Source organism: Saccopteryx leptura, chromosome 3 (assembly GCF_036850995.1).
Source record: "Saccopteryx leptura isolate mSacLep1 chromosome 3, mSacLep1_pri_phased_curated, whole genome shotgun sequence".
Lineage (NCBI taxonomy): Eukaryota > Metazoa > Chordata > Mammalia > Chiroptera > Emballonuridae > Saccopteryx > Saccopteryx leptura.
The window spans coordinates 355,091,692-355,097,496 of NC_089505.1; the positions used below are offsets into that span (position 1 = coordinate 355,091,692).

Sequence of the window (5,805 nt, forward strand, 5' to 3'; positions counted from 1 at the left end):
TAATAAGGAAAGACAGTAGAAAATATATTCAAAGACTTTTAAGTCTTGCGCTTTCAAATTTCAGGATTCTAGAAGGACTGATGGTATCAAGAACCAAGAAATGTTATAGTAATTCAGACAAATTGGATAAATTAACCAAAAAGGCTCAAGTGAGTAATTGAAATTGCACATTGCATATAGAAGATCATATGACCTACTCATATTCTTGACTGTGAAGTAACTTTGAACATACACTGTATGATAAGAACTTCTAAGGATTGACAAAGTCTGATAAACTTAAAGTGATTTTCCAATACACAGGAAAGGCAAATATTTCTGATTACTGACACTTAGAATAGTACCTTTATTTAAAGAAATCTCACTGATGAAAAGAAGCAATTAAATGGACAAGATCCAAGAAGAAAGAAATACATAAGATTAGATAGACTCCAGAAAAAGTGAGTGGCTGTCTTATTTGCCGTTATTAGGCAATAAAGTATTTCACTGAAGTTTGTCTAGATTGACTGAAGTTTTTCCTATTCAGTAATTAAATTCTTAAACACTGTTAACTATTTTGGAGGAAATATAAATACATTGAATTATTATACTGGCATTCCTTCTTCAAAAGAACATATATATATAACATGTAAAACATTTTTGATAGTTGAAGTAGTTATTATGAATATGAATTATGGTCTTGTATTAGAAATGTATGCATTGAGGTCTTCTTTTAAGGTGTTTAGAGATTTTTTTTTTAGGGGAGAGCGCAGACGCAGTCCCCCACTACCACAAATTATGCAGTCAAGTTTCCCACATTTGGGGAAATCGCAGGGGTCAGCACTTCCGGAGTGCAATGGATAAGCCTCGCCCTGGGAAAACCACCTCCGTGATCATGTTATCTCCCCTGCCAGGTAAGTATAAGGTGTTTAGAAATTTTTACTGATCTACATGTCTATGCTTCCAGAATTTTAATGTCTGAATTTTATTATTACTATTTATTTGTTTGTTTGTTTGTTTGTTTAACTTTCTTCCTGTTGAGTTGCCACTTACCTGTTCCTATCATTGTTTGACTGCCTTTAGTGTCTCAATGGTGAGTCACTACATTTTGGTGTCCTTATTTGCTAGGGAAAGAGGAATTGTCTGTAAGCTGGAGTTAATGAGTGAAAACCTAAAGCCAATGAGTAAAGTTCATTGGCTATCTAAGGTGTGATATTTGCCAGGTACTTTGGATTCTCAGCAAATCTAATCCATTCTCTCTCTTTCTCGCTCTCTCCCCCACCACGTCCCTCTCCCCTGCACACGTGTGTTGACTCTAATTTTGTGCCCAACATACAAAGGCAGCCTTAGGTTTGATATTGAAATAAACACTAACCGCATGACCTGTGGTGGTGCAGTGCATAAAGCATCAACCAAGAATGCTATGGTTGCCTGGTCAAGGCACATACAGGAAGCAACTACTACAAGTAGATGCTTTTGATTCTGCTCCCTTTCTCTCTCTCTCTCTCTCTCTCTCTCCTGCTTTCTACAAAAATCAATAAATAAAATCTAAAAAAAAGATTGAAAAATATACTAATGTATATGCTCACACCATACACACATAGCAAAGCTATATAAAGCACACAATATAAAGAAGAAAAGGGGTTGTTTATTATCTAATAATAGGAAATAATAACTATATGTATATACTTGAAGATGTGGCTAAGAGAGTGAGAGTAAGAAAAAGTCAAGACAAAGATTTAGATATAGAAATTTTAGACTGAGGACAGTCATAAAATTCAAATTCTGAATTTTCAACTGTACTCTAAGAATTTTAATGTAAAGATTGAAAATGACTGAAGAAATATTTGATCCCTGCTATATTCTATGGTACTTCCAAATTACATAACCTAAGAGCTCTCAGTCATGAAATTTTACAGCTTTTGAAAAAAGAAAAATGACTAACATAATTTATACTCTTTAGAGCAGGGGTCTCAAACTCGCGGCCCGTGGGCTGCATGCGGCCCGCCAAACAATTTTGTGCGGCCCGCAGACTAATCCACGAAGTTCAAAATATTTTGGATAAAATTAAGTAAGCTTAGGGGCCTACTTGTATTTTTCATTTCTCTAGCATCCTAGCTAGATATTAGCTTAGTTAACAGCAGTTGTGATGCGAACTACAGTTTCTGGTCATTTTGTGACACTGAGTAAACTGCATGTACGATTGTGCTTGTTGTAGTGATTTTTTTTTTGTTTTCAACTGCAGTGAGAAAAGTGTTGCATAACAGTTGCCTTTTGTAGACCTAGTGCGGCCGGCCGAAGGGCTGTGATCTTGCTCTGCGGCTCACATGCTGAGTTGAGTTTGAGACCCCTGCTTTAGAGAATGATCTTTAGATAATAATCATGAAAGGGTTGAAGCCAGGGACCAATTTTATTCATCTCTGTCTCTCATTCACCACTAGTCTAACTGCACAAAGCATATGCTAAAAAGAGGCTTATTAGCCTGACCAGGTGGTGGAGCAGTGGATAGAGTGTTGGACTAGGATGCAGAGGACGCAGGTTCAAAACCCTGAGGTTACCAGCTTGAGCGCAGATTCATCTAGTTTGAGCAAGGCTCACCAGCTTGAACCCAAGGTCACGGGCTTGAGCAAGGGGTCACTTGGTTTGCTGGAGCCGACTGGTCAAGGCACATATGGGAAAGTAATCAGTGAACAACTAAGGTGCTGCAACGAGGAATTGATGCTTCTCATCTCTCTCCCTTCCTGTCTGTCTGTTCCTATCTGTCCCTCTCTTTCTCTCTCTGTCTCTGTCACACACACACAAAAAAGAGGCTTATTAAAGCAGTGATCCCCAACCTTTTTTGGGCCATGGACTGGTTTAATGTCAGAAAATATTTTCACGAACCAGCCTTTAGGGTGGGACGGATAAATGTATCACATGAACGAGACAGCAACAAGAGTGAGTCTTAGACAGATGTAACAGAGGGAATCTGGTCATTTTTAAAAAATAAAACATCGTTCAGACTTAAATATTTATATAAATAAAATGGAAATAATGTAAGTTATTTATTCTTTCTCTGCGGACCGGTACCAAATGGCCCCACGGACTGGTACCGGTCCGCGGCCTGGGGGTTGGGGACCATTGTGCTAAATGATAATTGTCAACCTTGCAAAAATTCAAAATACATAGCTGACCACCTGCCTATATTGATAAACGTATGCAGAGGTATGTAGATGAATGTATTGGGGAAAATTTTTCATTGGCTATTTTATTAGTTATAAATAAAATCACTTCATTTTTTGCAAAGATATTTATTATCTTTAAGTGAAATGGATCAATAAGACCATCTCTGCTTTGAAAAGTATTATAGTTCCTTTGAAGAATGGAATATATATTATATCCAACACTTGTTTATTTCTGCAATATTTGGCAGTATAATAATTTTAAATGTCAAATAAAACTGAAATTCATAAAATTTTATATTACTTTCACATTTATTACCTACTTTTATTCAAAATAGTCGATGCAGTTTGTAAATACTTAAAAGTAGAAAATTTTACTTCCTTCTAATTATTTTCTCTTCTTAAAGAGCAAAGTCTTAGTAAAAATGATAAAGTATCACTTGCCAATGGTTATAAAGTCAATTTTAGGTAACTAAAATAAAAAAAAAAACATATTTCAGAATTTTACATTCAGAATTAAACTTCTATTCTGCTTCCTAAATTTATTTAGTCATTTATTAAGAACACTCATCTCTTCAGAGTATTATTTCGTGTTGAGGAATTTACCGGTATACCTAAATTTCTTCCATTAACTTCATATATTCTAATTTTGTGCATAACTTGGTTCAAAGCCTTTGTACTATTTTTACACACTATTAAATGTCTGAATACCAAGATAAGTCCACTGCTCAAAACGTTTGTTTTTAAAGTAATTTAGGCAAGAAGTGCAAAAGTATACTTGTTTAAGGTATACAGTCTGAGAAACTATTACCAAAATAAATTAAGTAACTCACATTTTGCATTGCCTGGAAACTAATAAATCTACAAATGACAGCCTCACCTTCCCAAAGTACTATACATTTCTCAAATATAATATTAATCAAACTCGTAATCTCTTGTTTAATATTTATATTCACTGCTAGACTCTAAACCCCTAAAAGCAAGGATGTATTAATACCATTTACTACTTGATGTCCAATACTACAAGGAAGAGTCTGGCACATAATAATAGTCAATCCAATAAATATCAGTTGAATGAAACAAAATCAAACAGGTGAAGCAGTATGAAAATCCTTTCAATCATTTTGAAAGTATAACCAGAAATTTCTACATGTGAGGAAATTAAAACTATACCAAAGAAAATTAACTAAAATCCTTGATATTATTTCATATATGTGTTATATATGTACGTATACAAATATTGATAGACACATGTGTGTGCATATATCTATTTTGATGCCATTCTTAGATTGTCATACGTTCTAATGTAATAATAGTATTAGCAATAATAAATAATATAGACAAATATTTGAGTCCATACGTGTTTTACACATATTCATTTATTTCTCAGAACTGCCTTACTAGGTTAGGACAATTATACCCTATTCCACAGAGAAGGACACAGCCTAATTCTATAGGTGCTATAAAATAAATGAAAAACAATTTTACCTTTATAGTTTGACTAGCTTCTCATATGACTACAAGAAAGAAGGCCTGACCAGGCGATGGCGCAGTGGATAGAACATTGGACTGGGATGCAGAGGACCCAGGCTGGAGACCCTGACGTCGCCAGCTTGAATGCGGGCTCATCTGGTTTGAGCAAAATCCCACCAGCTTGAGCCCAAGGTCACTGGCTCCAGCAAGGGGTTACTTGGTCTGCTGAAGGCCCACGGTCAAGGCACATATGAGAAAGCAATCAATGAACAACTAAGGTGTTGCAACTCGCAATGAAAAACTAATGATTGATGCTTCTCATCTCTCCATTCCTGTCTGTCTGTCCCTGTCTATCCCTCTCTCTGACTCACTCTCTGTCTCTGTAAAAAATAAATAAGTTTTAAAAGAAAGAAAGAAAGAAGAAAAAGGAAGAAAGGAAAGAAGGAAGGAAGGAAAGAAGGAAGGGAGGGAGGGAAGAAAAGAGGGAGGGAGGGATGGACGGACAGAGGGAAGGAGGGAGGGAAAGGAAAGGAAAGAAGGAAGGGAAAGAGAGAGTCAGAGAAATTAACTAATTTAACAAACTAATTATGTACTGAAAAGTATACATACAATGAAAATAAAGATAGAGAACCAAGAAGAGGAACTCTAGAAATAACCAGCATTTAAAGAGTTTTGCCACTCTGGCTGGATAGTTCAGCTGTTTAGAGTATCATCCTGAAGCACAGAAGTTGTCTGTTTGATTCCCGGTCAGGGCACATACAAGAACAGATTGATGTTTTTGTCTCTCTCTCTCTCTTTCTCTTCTTTGCTCTCTCACTAAAATCAATAAACAAAAAATTTTAAAAATAAATAAAGCACTCTGCTATGCTTCCCAAGATCAAGGCTTGATTTCTTCAAGATATTCATTACTATTTGATCTTAATTATTACACAACTCTTACACTAATTAATTATGTTTGGGTTCCAATAAACATTATTTGAATAAAATAATAAACAGTGATAAATACACATCAATATACAGACCACTCAGGAAGTCGTTTCTGCCGTTTGTGGGAGGAAAAGGCGCTTGCGTTGGACACTGCAGTACCTTCCATCAATCACTGATATTTTTAACTTTGGGCTCAATTTTTGTTTTGTATAAAATGAATAGAAACGGCTTATGAAACAGAAAATGGGGAACTGCTCCAAATTATTCC

The 5,805-nt window shown here is 35.6% G+C and overlaps 1 non-coding gene across 1 annotated transcript; it reads right to left on the reverse strand.

Moving 5' to 3' along the window:
- Positions 1-734: 734 nt before the first annotated feature.
- Positions 735-898, reverse strand: LOC136401712 (U1 spliceosomal RNA). Its single transcript, XR_010750718.1, has one exon. It is a non-coding gene; the product is annotated as a U1 spliceosomal RNA (small nuclear RNA).
- Positions 899-5,805: the final 4,907 nt, after the last annotated feature.